A 21,532-nucleotide genomic window follows, 5' to 3' on the forward strand; every position below is an offset into this window, starting at 1 on the left:
GGGTTCAGGGTTCGGGTTTAGGGTTCGGGTTTCGGTTCGGGTTTCGGTTTCGGGTTGTCGGGTTTTCGGGTGCGGGTTCGGTTTCGGGTTTCGGGTTCCGGGTGCGGGTTCGGGTTAGGGTTCGGGTTCGGGGTCGGGTTTCCGGGTCGGGTTCGCGGGAGGATTCGGGGTTTCGGGTTCGGGTTCGGGGTTCGGGGTCGGGTTATCAGGGTTTCCAGGGTTCGGGTTCGGATTCGGTTCGGGATTCGTGTTCGGTTCGCGGGTTCGGGTTCTGGGTTCGGGTCTGGGTTCGGTAGGGTAGGGGTCGGGTTCGGGGTGGGTTCAGGGTTCGGGTTCGTGGTTCGGGTCGGTTACGGGTTAGGGTATCAGAGGATTCAGGGATTCGGGTTCGGGTTCGGGTTAGGTTCGGGTTCGAGGTTCGGGTTTGGGTTGGTGGTTTAGGGCGCGGGTTCGGGGTCGGGTTCGGGTTTCGAGGTTCGGTTCAGGGTTCGGGTTTCGGGTTCGGTTCGGGTTCGGGTCGGAGGGTCGGGATCGGGGTCAGGGTTCGGGTCGGGGTTGGGTTCGGGTTCAGATTTATGGTTCGGTTCAGGGTTCGGGTTCGGGTTTCGGGTTGCGGGTTCGGGTTCGTGGTTCGGTTCGGGTTCGGGTTCGGTTTCGGGTTCGGGTTGGGTATCGGTTCGTTTGGGTTCCGGTTCGGGTTCGGGTTCGGTTCGGGTTCGGGTTCGGTTTCGGGTTGACTTAGGGTTCCGGGGTCTGGAGGTAGGGTTCGGGTTAGGGTTCGGTTTCGGGTTCGGGTTGAGGTTCGGGGTCGGGTCGGTTTGGGTTCAAGGGTTCGTTCGGGTGGGTTCGTGTTCGGGTTGAGGGTTTCAGGGTTCGGTTCGAGGTGGGTTCTGTTCGATCGGGTTTCGGTTAGGGTTCGGGTTCGGGTGTCAGGGTTCGGATTCGGGGTTGTCGGGTGTCGGGTTCGGGATTCGAGTTCGCGTTCGGTGTTCGGGTTAGTGAGTTGTCGGGTATTAGGTTCGGGTTTAGGGTTTAGGGTTTATTGGTTTCGGTTCGTTCGGGTTCGGGGTTCGGGTTCGGGTTCGGGTTGTGCGGTGTGGGTTGGGGTTGGGTTGGGGTTGGGGTTCGGAGTATGGGGTGTCGGTTCGGGTGCGGGTATCGGGTTCGGTTCGGGTTCGGGTTGGGGGTTGGGAGGTTGGGGTTGGGGTTGCCCGAACCGAAACCCTAACCCGAACCCGAACACGAACCAAAGCCCGAACCCGAACACAAACCCGAAACCGATAACCCTAACACTACCCATAGCCCGAACCGAACACAGAAACATAACCCTAACCCTAACCCTAACCCTAACCCTAACCCGAACCCTAACCCGAACCCTAACCCTAAACCCTAACCCTAACCCTAATCCCGAACCCTAAACCCTAACCCTAACCCGAACCCTAACCTAACCCGAACCCGAACCCCGAACCCTGAACCCGAACCCCGAACCCAACCCTAACCCCGACCCTAACCCCTAACCCTAAACCTAACACGAACCCCTAACCCCTAACCCTAACCCTAACCCCGAACCCTAACCCACCCTAAACCCTAAACCCAACCCTAAACTAACCCTAACCCTAACCCTAACCCTAACCCGAACCCTAACCCTAACCCTAACCCTAAACCCCCCCTAACCCTAACCCTAACCCTAACCCTCTAACCCTAACCCTCTAACCCTAACCCTCTAACCCTAACCCTAACCCTCTAACCCTAACCCTCTAACCCTAACCCACTAACCCTAACCGTAACCTCGAACCCTAACCCTAACCCTAACCCCCCTCAACCCTAACCCTAACCCTAACCCCTAACCCTAACCCCTAACCCAACCCCTAACCCTAACCCCTAACCCCAACCCCAACCCCAACCCCAACCCTAACCCCTAACCCTAACCCCTAACCCTAACCCCTAACCCTAACCCCTAACCCCTAACCCTAACCCCTAACCCCTAACCCCTAACCATAACCCTAACCCCGAACCCGAACCCGAACCCGAACCCCGAACCCGAACCCGAACCCGAACCCAAACCCTAAACCCTAAACCCTAAACCCTAAACCCGAACCCGAACCCTAACCCGAACCCTAAACCTAACCCGAACCCTAACCCGAACCCGAACCCGAACGCTAACCCGAACCCGAACCCGAACCCGAACCCGAACCCGAACCCTAACCCGAACCCGAACCCTAACCCGAACCCTAACCCTAACCCGAACCCTAACCCTAACCCGAACCCGAACCCTAACCCGAACCCGAACCCGAACCCTAACCCGAACCCGAACCCGAACCCTAACCCGAACCCGAACCCGAACCCTAACCCGAACCCTAACCCTAAGCCCGAACCCTAAGTCTAACCCGAACCCGAACCCTAACCCGAACCCGAACCCGAACCCGAACCCGAACCCTTAACTCGAACCCGAACCCGAACCCGAACCCCGAACCCGAACCCCGAACCCGAACCGGAACCCCGAACCCGAACCCCGAACCCGAACCCCTAACCCTAACCCTAAATCTAACCCTAAATCTAACCCCTAACCCCAACCCCTACCCCGACCCCTGAACCCCGGACCCCGACCCCGGACCCCGAACCCCAACCCGAACCGAACCGAACCCTAACCCGAACCTAACCCGAACCCGGACCCGAACCCAGGCCCTAAACCTAACCTAACCCTAACCCGAACTCTAACCCCTAACCCGAACCCTGAACCCGCACCCCCAACCCGAACCCTAACCCGAACCCTATCCCCTAACTCTACTCCTACCCCTACCCCCTAGCCCTAGCCCTACCCCCTAGCACTAGCCCCTAGCCCTGAACCCAAACCCCGAACCCGAACCCATCCGAAGCCGAACCCGAAACCGAACCCGAACCCCTAACCCTACCCCGAACCCCAACCCTAAACCCAACCCCCACCCCCACCCCCACCCTCACCCCTCAGCCTCACCCCTAACCCTAAACCCTAACCCCAACCCGAACCCTAACCCCGAACCCTAAACCTGAACCCTAACCCCGAACCCGAACCCCTAACCCCGAACCTTTACCCCTAACCCCGAACCTGATCCCAAACCCAAACCCGAACCGAATCTGAACCCTAACACGAAATTCCCCTTCTTCTTTTTTCTCTAAGTCCTCTGTGGTCTGTGTTGGTTCTAAAACTGATTTACTTCAGCTCCAAGTACTCCAATTGGACACAGGAATTTGAACGCCCTCATGTAATATCCTAAGTTCCCTTCCTACCGTTTCCCATATCCTTACATCTAACGTTTCTAATGTAAGAAACCAATCACAATGTGTCTCAATAGTCTGAAAAAGCTCCAAAAGCTGTCTTTCACTTGTTTTTGCACCCCCTTTTTTAAGGACTTGTCCTAACAAACAAATGTAAGGACTACAGTTTCCTGCAATTACCTTATTTCCCATGTTACCCTGTAAATACCTGAGAGAGGGAACGTATCCGCAGGATTTCTTTAGCGTGGCCACGCAAAATTCCTCCCTTCTTCTCAGGGCTCCACAGCACTTCCAGTGAACAAAAATTCCGCTGTCGTCACGGTCCTTCATTCCTCGTGCCCGCCTGTCTGCCCCACGTTGGGCCCCACTTGCTGACACCAGCTCAGCAGGATGGGGCTGAAGAACAGGCGCTGTGGGACTTGAGGAAAAAAGTTAACACAAAACAAGACACAGAGACATTTATCTGAAGTAAAGGTGGGAACCGGGGAACTCAAGGTCTCAGGGACCAAGAGCACTGCCTTAAGAAACCACACTGCTTTTATTGTGTTTTTTTAGGGTTATGTCACGTGAGAAGGAGGTTGTAGGTGCAGGATATGGGGAGGGGGTAAATTATTTTAAAAGTCACATAGCCAGTTGCTGATTAAGCTTTTACTCTGACCTTTAGGCATTTAACAATCATTGGCATATGAGGAAGCATATCTATGCATCTAGAGAATCACCATTGTGCTTCTGCCTATCTGCGGCAACCCTAGATTTGCTAATGCAAATCCAGCTAAGGACCCCTCATAAAGCCCTTGGGGCTATGGGGCTCCTTTTATTCTTAAGAGGACCTATCGTGCTGTGCAAACGGTGTGCCAATCTGCACAGGTCCGGCGTGCCTAGACCAACGCATTGTCCTCATTCAGCTGACCCTATGAATAACATGCCTTTAGGTCTTTGTTCTTAAGCATAAGCCATTCACCATCACAGCGACTGTTTTTCAAGCAGGAAGATGGAGTAAAGTAAAGCAGGACAAGATAGAGTTTTCAGCAAAGACGCTAAGACAATATTGTAGACACGTCTCTCGACAACTAAACAAACCGCCCCGCCCCGCCCGGGAACCAGGCTGCCCATCCACCCACAATGCTGAAGGGACACACCTGTGCCCTCGGCCTGACCGGAGGCGTCTTGGAGCCGAGAGACCCGGGTGCCCAGAAAACAACCCCAAAGCTCTGGGTGCTGGGTGTGGCTTCCGCCCAACGCATCGTGCACGCTCCCCACTCGGAGCCTGGACAAACCGCCTGGGAGCTGCGCCTGGGGCCGGAAGGGCCTCTGGCGCCGTCTGGTGGACACCTTCTCTCACAGCAACACTCAGGCGTTCCTCCCGTCTCTGGCTCAGCTGACCCCAGGGCTGCTTTGGACTTGGGCAAGACGCTGGCACGATTTCTTCACCCCACCCCCACCCCGCCCCCGACCCACCCCACCCCCGCTTGCTTTCCGTCCCAAGAAGTGCCCAGCCAAGTGGCCTAAGTCTTTCTCTCTCTCAAGGATTTCAGAGCCCTCAGGCCAACCTGCCCCCAGGCCACTCCTTTCAAAGACGCAGCCCCTCCCGACCCACCAGGTCCTGACAGCCTTCTTCCTTTGTCATAGGGTCCTGCCCTTCTGTCTTTAGGAACAGCGCGGTGTGTGGAGGGAACCGTGGACTTCACCTTCACTGGCGCCCTGGTATGCCTGCCTTCCTACAGCACAGCCTTGTTGGTTTCCTGCGCGCTCGCTGGCTGGCTTTCCGCCCCCGCCCTTCTCTCTCTCTCTCTCACAATCTTTCTCATTTTATTGACCCCACCTGAAGCGTGTTTGGCTTGTCTGCCCTTTCAGCGGTTTTCACGCCAGGGGGGTGCCCCACCCCACCCCCAAAGACAAGGAGGGCCCTTGGACCCAGGGGGCCAGGAGGGATCTCCGCGGGAGCTTTCTTTCCATCCACCTACCAGCCCCAGTTCACGCGACCTGGCTGTGTCGAGCCGGCCTTCCTACCGGGTGTTTACCCAGGGGTGTGGGGGGAGAAACAGGCTCCCAAGGAAAGCAAACGATGGCGTTTCGGGAGACCACTTGAGACAAGAGGCCCAGCGATGGGCCCAGCTGCTCCCCCAAATAGGAGCCTTTTACCACCTTCCACGCACCACCTGCACGCCCTTGATCTGGATCCCAAAGCCAGGGTCAGTGCAGGGTTTCAAAGGGACCAGCTCAACAACAGACCCGACCCAGCAGGCCCAGATACATCCCAACAATAACACCTCTGAAACATGGGCAAGAGGCCTGAGGCGACTTTTCTCCCACCACCAGCTCCACAGAGGGCAGCAGGCGGCGGAACCAAGGATCCCCCTCACGCCTCAGGAGAGAAGGGCCAGGCCAGTCTCCTCGGTGGGACCAAGGCCCATCTATCCCAGTGGCCATGCGTAGGTATGCTGAGACCAGCTCAGCAGGATGGGGCTGAAGAACGGGTGCTGTGGAACTTAAGGAAATAACCCAAAACAAAATGCCAACACAAAACAAAACACAGAGATGGTAAAGGTGGGAACCCGGGGGACTCAAGGTCTCCGGGACCAAGAGCCCCGCCTCAAGAAACCACACCGCTTTTACTTCACTCTTTTGATGAGATCACATGAGGAGGGGCTATGGGTGGGTAGTCAAACAAGAAGATTGGAAAAACATGTCTCGAGACAGTGGCTGATCAAGAAGATTGGAAAAACATGTCTCACGACATCTCCCCCTTTTTGTTTTTACAGGAGGACAAAAACAGATCCCGCAACTTCCTTTCTTCACTACTTCCCGAATCGCTTGCTTCCCACATCTGTAGACAGAACGCAAGTCCAAGTTAAGTCTCACGTAGAACTCCTCGGGCTTCTGCCGTGTGTAGACTGACCAGCTTCCAGGGGTGGCCAGAGCAGGGCTTAGCGTTCTCTGGCGATGACGACGGGAGTCCCTGGAACTTGACCCTGAGGGGATTCTCGAGATGCTGCACAGCCTCCCAGGTGTCCATGTCAGCCGCGGATGCAGACTTCATGACTGTGGTGTGGCAGCGGAGGGTGGTTCCACAGGGTAATAACTGTAACCTTTATAGCAGTTGGGGTTCTATGCGACCCTTAAGTTACAAATGTTAATCAATAGCCACATCAAAGAATGTATCAAAGCCCATATTCTCAATCCCCACCCCCGAGTTGGAGACTCTAACTGTGGGAAAGGGGGCGACGACCACTCTAACTTCTTCCTGCTGAAAAGGGGCGTCACTGGGGAGAACAGTTAGGTATCCACTCATGGGATGGTCAAGTGGGCCTTGATACATGACTTTGGATACCCCTTCTATCAACATTTAAACATTGATAGCTCTTAATCAAAGCTTTACATTTGACTGACATACACTACCATTTTGCTAAAATGTGAGGGATTGCTGAGCAGCTATGTTGTGAGCCACATGGGAAGTCCTCCATTGCCATGTGAACTGAGGCTTTAACCTCTTACAAAATATGTCTCTCTAAAAGAGGAGTTGGACTCTGGAACAATAAGAAAGGCTTGGAGAAAAGAGAATGGATTCCCAGTCACAACTCAAAGATTGTGTAAAAATTTTGTAGCCAGCTTGCCAGAAACATGAATGTGGCCCAGGGTTGGAGAGAAGGACTGAAAAGTGGCTCCATATTCAGGAGGAAGTCAATAGGCTGTCTTCCTACATTTAGAGTCACTTAAGACTCCTAAGTGGTGATGAGGACAGGAGCCACTATGGAAACATCCCATCAGTCCTGACCCTGGGCCCGAGGGGTCCACCCCAGAGACCTTCCTCTTCAGGGGCGGCCCCTCTTCCAGTGATCTCTGAGTCTTGGGGCATTCCCTCTTTTCCACAGAGGAAACAGGCTCCGGACATAGGTCTCTGCCCTAGTCCTCTCACCTTGGAAACTCCCAGGTTGACTCCCTGTAGCGCCGTAACTAGAGCCTCAGCCTCTTCTCTGTCTCTTTTCTTGTTCTCCTTTCATTCTTCCTGTCCCCGATTATAACATATTTGAGTTGCTACTCTGAGGAGGTGCTCCAGGCTCTGATCAGGGCCAAAAGCCAATTTTTTGGAGCTTTCTCCATATATCTGGCACTGATTGAGCTATGAATTTATCCTTAAGAATTATTTGGCCCTCCATTGTTTCTGGGTTCCTTGGTAAATGTTTTCTCAATGCCTTGCTGAGTCTTTCTAAGAACGTTGATGGACTCTCTTGTTCCCCTAGTAAACCTCCAATAGTTTTTAATGGGATTTACTCATGAGGCTTTTAATCCCTCAACTACACAAGTAATAAAATGATTTCTATACCAGTTGTGGTTATCTCCCTCATCAACAAACCAACTGGGATCACTCATAGAAACCACTTGACACCCTGTGGGGAATTTTGTTCTATCTCTTCTAATATATCTCTATCTTGGTTCCCGGCAGCACTAGTGACTAGAGCCCAGACATGGACATGCACGCGTGGCCATCCACAGATGAATGGATTCAGAGGCAGCGGTCCCTGTACACAATGGCATACGACTCAGTCAGGAACCAGAACAGTATATGCCACCTGCCACCACAGTGATGGAATGAGAAACGCTCATAGGAAGGGACATATGCCTGAAAGAGAAGGACGCATACCTTTGGCTACCCCTTCTGACTGGCATTTAAGCCATGACACATATGAACCTTTCAACAGAAAAGTAACTCCAGGACTGGATAACAGACTTGAGGGTGCCAGAGTGGAGGGTGAGCACGTGGGAAGGTCTGGGATTTGTGGGGTGAGAGATGCAAAGCCTTGCCCATGGGGTGGGTAAGCCATGAGGTCCTGCGCTAGAGCACAGGCAACTAACTGTGTCTGACCCCTTGTTTTGGAGCAAGTTGGAGGATAAAGGGAGAGAAAGGTTTTGTATATACACGTTCCACTAAATCTCGCTGCTGTTAAAGAGACAGAGCACCGTAAATCATCTCTGACGGTAATCAAGCATGATAAGAAATTCCAACCCAAAAGGACCAGCTCAGCGTTCCCCAGGGAAGGGGTCTGGGTCCAGAGTCTGGCTTCTCAAGAAAAGAAGGGAAAAAAAAAAACATAAACAGGCAACCTGACTCTGTTGAACCTGTCAAGATTTCTTTGCAGTGTGACATCCAACCTGACGTAATGACCTATGTTGTATGAATTTCTTTCTATATTCACCCTTTTATTTTTTTTACATACCTGTTTATTTTTCTCAACCCACCTGGGGCAAACAGATACTGTCTGGCCAGTACTTGAATCCATGCCACTGCTGTTACTACCTCAGGCTCTTATTTAACCCCTTCCTCCACCACAGGGATAATGTCACAAATTCTTATTATATCCTTCTCTCTCGATTCCCTTAGCTACACTGTAGAAATTTGTATCTGTGTGTATTGACATCTTTCTCAATTGAGCTCATTCTTTGCAATATCTGTTTTTATTTATAAATTTATTTGGGTGCCACCTTTGACACTGGGATGTTGTCTGGCCAGGGTTGGACCTCCCAATGCAGATCTGACCACAGCCACAGCAGTGACAAGACAGACTCCTAAGAAAGGCAGCCATGAGGGATCTCCCTGAGAGCTTTCTTGGTATCAAAGAACCCTGCTTCATCGGACCTGATTTCTGTCAGGCCTCCATTCCCTCCAACCTCTGGAGAAAAAACAAGCAATCGGATCCCACTGACTCTGTCAAGATTTCGTACCACTGTGACTCCCAACCAGGCTGCAAATCCACATCAAATGCTGAAGGACACCTGTGTCCCCTGCTTGACATGAGGCATCATTGAGCAGAGAGACCCAGGTGCCCATAAAATACCCCAAAACACTGGGTTCTTGCTGGGGTTTCCACCAATCACATCATCGACCCCAACTCTGAGCTTGGCCATGGAGCAATGGAGCTGCACGAGGGTCCAGAATATACTCTGGCGCCATCTTGTGGACTCTGCTCTAACAGCAACTCCCAGGCTCAGCTGACCCTCCGGGGCTTCATTGGCCTTGGGCAATATGCTGGTTGGATTTCCTTCCTCTGCCTTTTTTCTATACGTGGTAGTGCCCCACAAAGTGGGCTTTTCTCTCAAAACCTTTCAGAGCACTGAGGCCAAGCTACCTCGCCAGGCAGTTCAAAGACTCAGGTCCCCACCCATCACGTCATGACAGCCTTCATCAACTTTTCATGTGTTCATGCACTTATGTATTTATGAATGTAGGTGTGTATATATGTAAATGTTGATTTATTTTCTTATATTTCCTACTTTGATTCATTCATACATGTCTCTCCTTTTCCTTCATTATTCTTTCTCTTTCATTCCTTCTTTCTGCTTTTCTTCCTTTTTTTCTTACTTTATTAAACCTACCTGAAACATATGTGACTTGTCAGCCCATCGACGGATTTCAAGCCTCAGAAGATTCTAAACATACCGCAGGGACAAAGACAGATCCTTTACCCAGGGGCCCAGGAGGGATCTCTGGAAGAGTTTTCTTTATATCAATCTATCAGACTTGATTCACCAGATCTGGCTTTTCATCAGGTCTTCATACTGTAAGGCGAATGCAGAGAAAAAGAGAAAAAGCCAGGTGTTCAGACAAAGAGAAGGAAATTTGTTAGAGGGAAAGGAGAGGGTGACTGACCCTGGGAAGAGCCAGTCCCCCTACTTCTGCCATGGCTTTCTTATACCCCATGGAAGGGAAATTGGTTCCCTGAAATGGGGGGGTGAAGGTTAGTTGATCTTTCACCTGCAGCTGGACTCTGGTGGTCTCGTAATCTTGAGAAAGCTGGAGGTGTGTGGTGTCCCACGGGAGGGGTGGTCTCGTCGTCTTGGGAAAGCCAGAGGTGTGTGGTGTCCCATGGGAGGGGGGTCTCGCAGTCTTGGCAAAGGCTGCACCCGTGGTGAAAACAGGCAGAGAGGTGCTCGGTCCCGCGGGTCGGCAGAAAGAGCCATTGTAACAATGACCCCGTGTAGCCCCTCACACATACCAGGTTTATTCAGGAGACCTCTGGAGAGAAAAAGCCCAGGGAGGAGCACAGCTTCTCCCCAGAAGATCACCATTTCACCACCTTCCATTCACCAGGTCCCAAACCCCAGTCAGGCGGGGGGTTCAAATTACCTGCTCAACAGCTGATACCACTCAACAGCAAATAAGACAACAATCCAATTGAAAAATGGGCAGAAGACATAAATAGAAATGTATCCAAACAAGACATACACATGGCCAACTAGCCCATGAAAAAATGTTCACCATCCCTCATTGTTGGAGAAATGCAAACCCAAACTACTGTGGGGGACCCCTCACACCGGTCAGAATGGCCATCATTAGTAAGTCTACAAATAACAAATGCTGGAGAGAATGTGGAGAAAGGGTACCCTCCTACACTGTCGGTGGGAATGTAAATTGCTACAACCACCATGGAAAACAGTATATAGGCACCTCAGAAAACTAAATATAGAAGGACACTTTGACCCAGCAAACCCAGCATTGGGCATGTAGCTGGACAAAACATTCCTTGAAAAAGACACATGCACCCCTGTATTCCTTGCAGCACTATTCACAATAGCCAAGAAATGGAAACAACCAAACATCCGAGAGATGAATGGATTAAGAAGAGGTGGTACATATACACAATGGAATACTACTCAGCCATAAAAAAGAACACAATCATGCCATATGCAGCAGCAACATGGATGGAAAAGGGGCATTCATCCTCAGTGAAATAAGTCAGAAGGAGAAAAACAAATACCATGTGATATCACTTATATCTAAAATCTAACAAATAGCAAAAATAAACCTTTTCATAGAAAAGAAACCCATGGAATTGAAGAACAGACTTGTCAAAGGGGAGGGGGAGGGAGTGGGGATGACTGGGAGTTGGGGGTTCATAGATGCCAACTATGGCGTCTGGAGCAGGTAAGCCATGAGATCCTGCTGCATAGCACAGGCAGTGCTATCTAGCCACCTGTGATGGAACATGATGGAGGATAAATGGACAAAAAGGATGTGTGGATGGAGATGTCAGCCTGGGTCACTTGGCTGTGGGGGAGACATTGACAGAGCACTGCAAGTCAACTACAATGGGAAAGGAATCATTAAAAAAAAAAAAAAAAACCACAATTACCAGCTGAGGGCTCACTAGAGACGGTATCTGGGTCCAGCCTCCTGCCTCTCGAGAAAAAACAACAGGCCAGGAGTTCCCTTGGTGGTGCAGTGGTTAACGAACCCGACTAGGAACCATGAGGTTGCGGGTTCGATCCCTGCCCTTGCTCAGTGGGTTAACGATCCGGCATTGCCATGAGCTGTGGTGTAGGTCGCAGACCCGTCTCGGATCCCGCGTTGCTGTGGCTCTGGCGTAGGCCTGGGGCTACAGCTCCGATTCAACCCCTAGCCTGGGAACCTCCATATGCCGCGGGAGTGGCCCAAAGAAATAGCAAAAAGACAAAAAAGAAAACAAACAAAAAAACCAGGCCATCTGACCCCACTGAACCTGTCAAGATTTCTCACTGCTCTGACACACCACCAGGCTGCAAATCCACATCAAATGTTGAATGAAACATTCCTGTGTCCTCTGCCTGACCTGAGGCATCTTGGGCCAGACGGAAAACAATCCCAAATTTCTGGGTGCTGCTGAGGCTTCCGACAAATGCATCATCATCCGCATCTCTGAGCCTGGACCCCGCTGCCTTGGAGCTGCACGTGCGTCCGCAGGAAGGTACTCTGGCGCTGTCTTGTGGACATCGGCCCTAACAGCAGCTCTCGTGCCTGCCTTCCTCCTGTCTGCTCAGCTCTCCTGGGGGCTGCACTGGAGTTGGGCAGGCCTGCGGCTTTCCGTTGAGACTTCCTCTCCCTCTGAACGCCATGAAGTGCCCTAGGAAGTGGGGGATTTCTCGCTCAAAACCTCTCCGGGCACTCAGTCCAACTTACCCAAGGCTATTGTGTGAGTCCCCTCTGCTGTAACCCTAACCCCACCCACTATGCTGTGGAAGCCTTATTTCTTCCTTCACATAATAATCACCTGAAGTGATTATCTCTGGTGTATGAGTTTATTAATTTCTTACATCTGTATTGATTTATTCTCTGATTTATTTTTCTGGACCCACTTGTGGCATGCAGATATTGTCTGGCCAGGAACTGAATCCACCCCAGGGCTGTTACCACCCCAGGCTTGTACACAAAACCCTCTGCCACCACAAGCATCATGGCCTTTTTCATGGTTTTCTCTGTCAATTCACTTAGCTACTATGTAGGGATATCTATATGTATGTACTGACTTCATCAATTTATCACCTTCTTCAAAATATTTACTTTTCTTGATTCATTTATTTGGGTGCCACCTGCAACATCAGGGAGTTGCCCAGTCAGGGTTTGATCTCCCCATGCAGCTCTCACCATAGCCACAGCTGTGACAGGGACAGACTCTTAAGGAAGCCAGCCACGAGGGAACTCCCTGAGAGCTTTCTTGGTATTAATCAACCCTGCTTAATTCATCAGACCTGGGTTCGGTCAGGCCTCCTTCCCTGGCGCAGTCACTGAAAAGGGAGACTCGTGTGGGAAGGCAAGAAAGACATTTCACTGGGTCTCATGGGCAGAAAAAGCACAGGGATTAGCACAACCACCCACCACAATGCCACCGAAGTCCACCGTCCATTCATCAGCACCAGCCTCTATCCAGAGAGCTAAACCCTTGGCAGTCAGGGGCTTGAAAATGGACAGTTCATGATTCAAAACAGAGGCTGTGTGGGTTCTGGCTCCCGCCCTGGAGGAACACAAGGCACTCTGAAACCCAGCGGATGCCTCAAGCATTATAAACCCACTACCACCTGGCCAGACAGCAAATGCACATTAAATGCTGAAAGGACAGCTGTGTGCTCTGCCTGACATGAGGCGTCTTAGAGCAGAGAGTCCCAGATGCCTGGAAAACAACCCCAGATCTCTGGGTGCTGGCTGGGGTTTCCCACAAACACATCATCAACCCCAACGCTGCGCTCCGACATGCAGCCTTGGAGCTTGCCCATGGGTCTGGAAAGTACCCGGGCGCCATCTTGTGGTCATCTGCGCTAACAGCAACTCTCAGGTGTTCGTCCTCCCTCTGGCTGAGCAGCCCCCGGGGACAGCTTTGGCCTTGGGCAACACACTGGTTGGTCGGCCTTCCTCCGCTTTCTTGAAATATCAAGAAAGTGGGCTATTTCTCGCTCAAAGGCTTTCAGAGCCCTGAGGCCACCCTACCCGATGCCACAGCTTTTAAACACTCAGCTCCCGACCCATCATGTGCTGACAGCCTTCTTCAATTTTTCATATATTCACGCAGGTATGTGTTTTTGAATATATTTGTTTACATGTGTAATTACTGATTTATTTTCTTACCTTTCCAACTATTATTCATTAGTTCATATGACCTTTTTTTCTACCCTTCTTACATTCTTTCTCTTTCTTTTTTTCTCTTTCACTCTTACTTTATTTATTTATTTATTTATTTTCTTTTTAGGGCCACACTCGCTGCATATGGAGATTCCCGGGCTGGGGGTCTAATCAGAGCTGTAGCTGCTGGCCTACACTAGAGCCACAGCAATGCCAGACCTGAGCCAAGTCTGCAACCTACACCACAGCTCACAGCAATGCCGGATCCTTGACCCACTGAGCAAGGCCAGGGATTGAACCCACAACCTCATGGCTCCTAGTTGGATTCGTTTCTGCTGTACCACGATGGGAACTCCTCACTCTTACTTTATTGACCCAACTGGAAGTGTGCGTGAATTGTCTGCCCACTAATGGATTTCAAGCCACAGAAGTGCCCAAACCCAGCACAGGGACAAAGATAGAGCCTTTACCCAGGGAGCCAGGTGGGATCTCCAGGAGCTTTCTTTATTTCAAACTGCCGGCCTTAATTCACCAGACCTGGCTTTCTACCAGGTGTTTGCACCAGGTGTATATAGAGAAAAAAATGAGGCTCTTGTGGGAGAAAAAAAGAAGGGAGTTACAGGAGACCTCTTGAGAGAAAAAGCCCAATGATGAGCACAGCTTCTCCCCAAAAATGTCACCGTTTTGCCAACTTTCCATTCCCCAGTCTCAGGCTCTTTACACAGATCCCAAACCCCAGCTCAGGCTGGGGTTTCAAAATTCCCAGCTCAACATCTGATACAACTTAACAGCCACAAAATCAATAACCCAATTTTTAAAATGGGCAAAAGACATGAATAGACACTTCTCCAAACATGGTATAGGGATAGCCAACCAGCAAGAGGAAAAAAAATGCTCACCATCCTTCATTATTAGAGAAATGCAACCCAAACTCAAACCGAAACCAGAAACAGAACAATAACCCAAGGCTGAAGCCAACCTCGAAGCTCAAACAGAAATGAGACCCTGAACCAGAAAACCATACCAAGCCCGATCTAGAACCAAATCCCTAACCCTAACACAAACCCTAACCGATAACCCTAACACTAACCCATAGCCCTAACCCTAACCCATAAACATAACCCTTACTCTAACCCTAAGACTAACTCTCACGCTAAGCCTAACCCTCACCCTCAACTTTACCATCAACCTCACCCTAACCTTAACCCTTAACCCTAACCCTAACCCTTAACCCTAACCCTCTAACCCTAACCCCTAACCCTAACCGTAACCCCTAACCCTAACCCTCCCCTATACCCAGACCCATACCCTAACCCTAACCCTAGCCCTCCCTTTCTGAAATCAGATGCAGTGATTACATAATTTCTCTACACACATAATTGAAGTATAATTGCGTGCTTGTGTTTATCTATGCAGTTTTAGTTACAATAGAGAATTAAAGATAAATGTGTATTAATGAAATAACACATAATTTAACAAGTAACTTGACTTCAATTACACTAAGAAATCAAGTGTTTTCTCAAATTTTCCCTCAGTGTAGATTTAAGAAATAACAAATAACATTCAATACAATGCAATCTTTATTTTTAATGTCTTAAAATGAAGATAAATCAGTTACTTTGGGTATAATTTGAATCATTGTGGTGACAGCAATCCTGGTACATTTGCTGGCAATTCAGAAACTCTGGGACAGGAGGTTCAGTTTTCAAAATGTCAGAGAATTTTTGGTGAGGTTCTGAATACCTGTGAGAACAAGCTTTCCTAAAACCACATGTTTGTTATAACCCACAAAATAGAACGTGTCCTAAAGACATGCAGAAATAACTTGTGTTGGAAGTAGATGAGTCATTTTGCAGCTGCCCCTGAACATGGCCTGATTGGAACACTCGTGCGAGAGAAGTTCAAGGGCAGAGGGACCTCGGTGCAGCCCTCTAGGACATTAAATCCTAAGACCCCATAAATGCAACATTTCTTGGCTTGGCTACTGTAACAAATACAGCACACAGGGCTGCTTAAGCAACAGACCTTTATTTCTCACAGCCTTGGAGGCTGGAAGTACCAGGTCAAGGTGTCAGCAGGGCTGGGCCCCTGGAGGTCTCTCTCCTTGACGTGTAGATGTCTTCCCTGCGTCCTCATACGGTCGTCCCTCTGTGTGTGTCTGTCACCTGACCTCCTCTTTCTACAAGAATAGTAGCCACATTGGATTATAGCCCACCATAGTGACTTCATTTCATTCTAATCACCTCTTTTTTTTTAAATTTTTTTCCTTTTTAGGGCCACACTTGTGCCATATGGAAATTCCCAGGCTAGGGGTCGAAATGGAGCGGCAGCTGCTGGCCTATACCACAGCCACAGCAACACCAGATCCAAGCTGCATCTGTGACCTATACTGCAGCTTGTGGCAACCCCAGATACTTAACTCACTGACTGAGGCCCAGGATCAAACCTACATCCTCATGGATACTAGTCAGGTTCATAACCCACTGAGCCTCAGTGGTAACTCCGATTAATTACCTCTTTAAAGACCCACTCTCCACACTTAGTCCCATTCTGAGGTCCTGGGGGGTCAGGACTCAACGTGTAAATGTTGAAGACAAAATGCAGCCCTCAGCCACGCCCATAACACAAGACTGCCTGTCTTTCCTGGCCCAGAGATGTTACACCCCCGAGGACAGGAGGTGGGGCAGGTGGCCTCACAGCGCTGCCTGAAATCAGTTTGGGTGGAGCCAGGACAGTTCTGAACTTGGGCCTTGTTCATCCTCCAACAGCATGAAAACCACTGCCCCTGAACAGGAGCCCAGGGAGGCAAGCCATCTGCAGTTCTGGTGAAAATGGTGAACACAAAAGTGTGTCACTTTTTCCCCCTGTTTTTTGGCCACCCCACGGCATATGCAATTCCCAGGCCAGGGATCAGATTCAAGCCACAGTTGTGACCTATGCCACAGCTGCTGAAATGCTGGATCCTTTAACCCACTGTGCCAGGCCAGAGATTGAACCTGCATCCTGGTGTTGCAGAGACACTGCCGATACTGTTGTACCACAGCAGGAACTCCTATGTCACTTTTTATTTTTATTTTTTTCGTCTTTTTGCCTTTTCTACGACTGCTCCCGCGGCATATGGAGGTTCCCAGGCTATGGGTCGAATCGGAGCCATAGCCACCAGCCTACGCCAGAGCCACAGCAACGCGGGATCCGAGCCGCGTCTGCGACCTACACCACAGCTCACGGCAACGCCGGATCCTTAACCCACTGAGCAAGGGCAGGGACCGAACCCGCAGCCTCATGGTTCCCAGTGGGATTCGTTAACCACTGCACCACGACGGGAACTCCACCTATGTCACGTTTTTAACACAAGTAGTTCATTTCAGATTTCATCAACAGGAAAGGAAAGTCAGGGCAGATTGGGTTGCGACGGCCACTCTGTCCAGGACTGGGGATGTTCCCCAGAGCAAACCCTGTGACTCCTTCCTGGTGGGTACGCTTTCTCAGAGTGGCCAGAGCTGCTTTTTTTTTTTCACTCCAGTTGTTGCAGGTCTTCATCAAACCTTAGAAACTGTTTATACCTCTCTGTTAACAGAGTGTCTATCTGTCTGTAGATTTTATTTCTTGTTTCTTTTTATGGCCACATCTGTGCATGTGGAAGTTCCCAGGCTAGGAGCTGAATCAGAGCTGCATCTGTGACCTATGCCACAGCTTGTGGCAATGCTGGTCCCTTAACCTACTGAGCATGGCCAGGGATCAAACCTGCATCCTCACCAACACTATGCCAGGTTCTTAACCCACAGAGCCACAATGGGAACAGTCTGTACATTTTACTATTAATACAGGGTATTCTGCCTGACGACCTGATCTGCCCCACCCCACCCCCAGTAAATACCTTTCTATGGCACTGACATTTGGCAAAGTCATTAAAGGCACAGGAGTGAGAGAGCCAGGTTCTGGCCACTAGACCACTTGGGAACTCCTAAAGGCATTTTTTTTTCTTTTGTCTTTTCTATGGCCACACTCATGGCATATGGAAATTCCCAGGCTAGGGGTCGAATCAGAGCTGCAGCCGCCGGCCTACACCAGAGCCACAGCAACGCAGGATCTGAGCCACGTCTGCAACCTACACCACAGCTCACAGCAACGCTGGATCCTTAACCCACTGAGCGAGGCCAGGGATCGAACCCACAACCTAATGGTTCCTAGTCGGATTCGTTAACCACTGAGCCACGACGGGCATTTTAATGTTTATGTATTCTTAGTTACTTATTTGAAACTAAAAACCAGTTTGATAAACATTTCTGCATACCACACCCCTCGACACACACACATTTGCAGGTATACATCTTCAGAAAACGCAAAGTAATCTATAGTGACAGGAAGGAGATCTGAGTTTGCCTGGATGGGGGAGAATGGGAGGAAAGTTCTAGGAATGAGGGTATTGATGGAATAAAAAATCATATTTTAAGGCAAGACAAGTGATGAGGGAATGTTCACATATTGAGGTCCGGGGATGTCCTTCTGGCTTATACATGAGGAAACTTGATGTCACGTCCGTGTGTGGCCTCTCAAGCATACATTGTATATTTGCTTTCATTTTTTTTTTTTTCTTTTGTCCTCTTGGGCCGCTCCTGCAGCACATGGAGGCCCCCAGGCTAGGGGTCGAATCGGAGCTGCAGCCACCGGCCCACACCAGAGCCACAGCAACGCGGGATCCGAGCTGCGCCCGCAACCTACACCACAGCTCACGGCACTGAGCACTGAGCAAGGGCAGGGACCGAACCCGCGACCCCATGGTTCCCAGTTGGATTCGTCAACCACTGCGCCACGACGGGAACTCCTATATTTGCTTTAATTACGTTTTTAAGAGAGAGGAGTTAGGGTTAGGGTCGACTGGAAGTAAAGAATGTTAAACACTAAAGAATAAACCCTTCCTTCCTGGGCCGGTGCTTGCCCTTCAATGATAAGACTCACTTCCAAGTGTCAAGGCCATACTGACGTGTTGCGCATGCACTGGTTTGTGGGCTTTCAGAAATGTATCTCTGATTAGTTTACTGTTCTTTGTCCTGACAAGATATAAAACTGATGAAAACCATGCTTCGCCAGGGCAGTTTCTCAGATTAATCCAGGAGACTGTCTTCTGGGCTACAGTCCTCATTTTGGCTCAACTAAAACGCCTCTCTGTTCTTATTATAGATTGTTTATTGATCATTTTCATTGACACAAGAAAAATGTAAACAAACTTTTCCTCTGCCCTTCGGCCTCCTCCCTCCACGAGTGTGCATTATGCATCTGAATTATGTATTTTTTTTTTGGTCTTTTCTAGGGTCGCACACACAGCATATGGAGGTTCCCAGGCTAGGGGTCTAATTGGAGCACCAGAGCCACAGCAATGCCAGATCCAAGCCGCGTCTGCGACCTATAGCACAGCTCACGACAATGCCAGATCTTTAACCCAGTGAGCGAGGCCAGGGATTGAACCCTCAACCTCATGGTTCCTAGCTGAAATGTATTAACATAACCTCCCTGCTGGAAGAAATAACTGCTCAGCCACAAAGATCTTGGGTTTTTTCCCTTCTGGTGACAGCCATGTAACTCCTTAGAAAATAGCATTCCTTTCTCAGCCCTGTAAGGGGTTGCAGTGACCCACCACTCACCTTGTATGTGAAGCCATGTTTGGTGGACTTTATGGACAATGCCGCTTTGTCATTTCCTTTAAAGATAATGACTGGTGCAGAACAGACTAAGTCAGATAACCTGGGGAGATGCTGGGCCACACCTAAAGGAGGTTCTTAGCTTAAGTAGTTTCTTATGACATGATTAATGTCACTAGCTATACTGTTATGTTACTTAGATTCTGCCTATCTTATAATATTGCCGTTTCTTGCATTGCCAGATTTGTGACTGAGTCCTCCATAAAAATAATGATGAGGAAGTACCTGAAACAGGTGACCAAATACATTTTGTTCTCTAAGATTGCAACATCGTAAGAATTCCCGTGGTGGCTCAGTGGAAATGAATCCGACTAGTATCTATGAGGCTGCAGGTTGGATCCCTGGCCTTGCTCAGTGGGTTAAGGACCCGGTGTTGCCATGAGCTGTGGTGTAGGTTGCAAACGCGGCTCAGATCCCTCGTTGCTGTGGCTCTGGGGTAGACTTGGCAGATTCAGCTCTGATTAAACCCCTAGCCTGGGAACCTTCATATGCCGCGGGTGCAGCCCTAGAAAATGCAAAAAGATTAAAAAAAGAAAGAAAGGAAGGAAGGAAGGAAGAAGGAAAGAAGGAAAGAAAGAAAGAAAAGGAAAGAAATAAATGTTATCCTTAAAGTTTTATGGTCATGGTAAATAAAAGAAAATTGTAATTATCTATTTATAAGCATGGACATGCTGAATGATCAATGAGGCTCTTAGGCATCAGTGTGCATTGCACTGGAATAACATTCTCTGAGTGATGTGGAATGAAAGAAAATTGCGGTGGGGGGGCAGGAAGTTGGTCAAAGGCGCTATGTCCTGTGTGAGTCCAACCGAACGACGTGTTGGGGAGGGCGGATTATAGAAACACTAAGAGGATGGTGTTGCCAGGGGCTGGGGGTGTGGAATGGACAGAACGGAGCACAGAAGATTTTTAGGGCCGTGAAATACCCTGTATGATACTGTAACTCTGGATACAGGACACTACGCATTTGTCCAAATTTATATATATTGACTTGATCTACACACACACACACACTAACCCTATTATATTGGGATATACATACCTCCCGATAATGCACAGCCCAGGAGAAAACTAACCTAGGAGTTCCCGTCGTGGTGCAGTGGAAACGACTCTGACTAGGAACCATGAGGTTGTGGGTTCGATCCCTGGCCACGCTCAGTGGGTTAAGTATCTGGTGTTGCCGTGAGCTGTGGTGTAGGTCGCAGATGCGGCTCGGATCTGCTGTGGCTGTGGCTGTGGCTGTGGCGTAGGCCAGAAGCTGTAGCTCCGATTGGACCCCTAGCTTGGGAACCTCCATATGCCACGAGTGCGGCCCTAAAAAGCAAAAAAGAAAAAAAAAAGAAGAAGAAGAAGAAGAAAGAAAGAATCTTAATTCCTGGAAGCCCTAACAAGGGTTTAGGTCTTGATTTCCAAAATATACAAACAGCTCATATAACTCAATATCAAAAAACAAACAACACAATCAAAAAATGGGCAAAAGCCAAAGAACACATACAAATGGTCAACAGGCACATGAAAAGAGGTGCTCAACATTGCTAGTTATTAGAGAAATGCAAATCAAAACTACAACGAGGTATCACCTCACACCAGTCAGAATGGCCATCATCCAAAAAAACCGCAAATAATAAATTCTGGAGAGGATGTGGAGAGAAGGGAACCCTTCTACACCTTATGGACAAAATCACTAGGAATAAATTTAACCAAGGCCAGGGAAGACCTGCACACTGAAAACTCTAAGACATTGATAAAGAAATTGAAGGAGTGCCCATTATAGCTCAGCAGTAACGAACCCAACTAATATCCATGAAGATGCAGGTTCGATCCCTGGCCTCATTCAGTGGGTAAGGATCCAGCACGTTGTCATAAGCTGTGCTGTAGGTCACAGATGTGGCTCAGTTCCTGCATTGCTGTGGCTTGTCATGGAGACTGAAAGCTGCAGTTCTAATTCACCCCCTGGCCTGGGAACCTCCATATGCTATAGGAACTGCCCTAAAAAGCAAAAGAAAGAAGGGGGGAAGGGAGAGAGAAAGAGAGAGAGATAGGAAAGAGAGAGGGAAAGAGAGAGAGAGAGAGAGAAAGAAAGAAAGAGAAAGAAAGAGAGAAAGAAAAAAAGACAAAAGAGAAAGAAAGAAGAAAAGAAAGAAAAGAAAGAAAGAAGAAAAGAAAGAAAGAAAGAAAGAAAGGAAAAGAAAGAAAGAAAGAAAGAAAGAAA

The 21,532-nt window shown here is 49.4% G+C and overlaps 1 long non-coding RNA gene across 1 annotated transcript; it reads right to left on the minus strand.

Annotated features, from left to right (window-relative positions):
* Positions 1–5,817: 5,817 nt before the first annotated feature.
* On the minus strand, positions 5,818–10,426 carry LOC125123898 (uncharacterized). The gene is made up of 3 exons (XR_007134235.1): positions 10,007–10,426; positions 9,628–9,810; positions 5,818–6,373 (listed from the first exon to the last, which is right to left on the minus strand). It is a non-coding gene; the product is annotated as an uncharacterized LOC125123898 (long non-coding RNA).
* Between the last annotated feature and the right edge of the window lie 11,106 nt (positions 10,427–21,532).

This window comes from Phacochoerus africanus, chromosome 4 (assembly GCF_016906955.1).
Source record: "Phacochoerus africanus isolate WHEZ1 chromosome 4, ROS_Pafr_v1, whole genome shotgun sequence".
NCBI classification, from domain to species: Eukaryota; Metazoa; Chordata; class Mammalia; order Artiodactyla; family Suidae; genus Phacochoerus; species Phacochoerus africanus.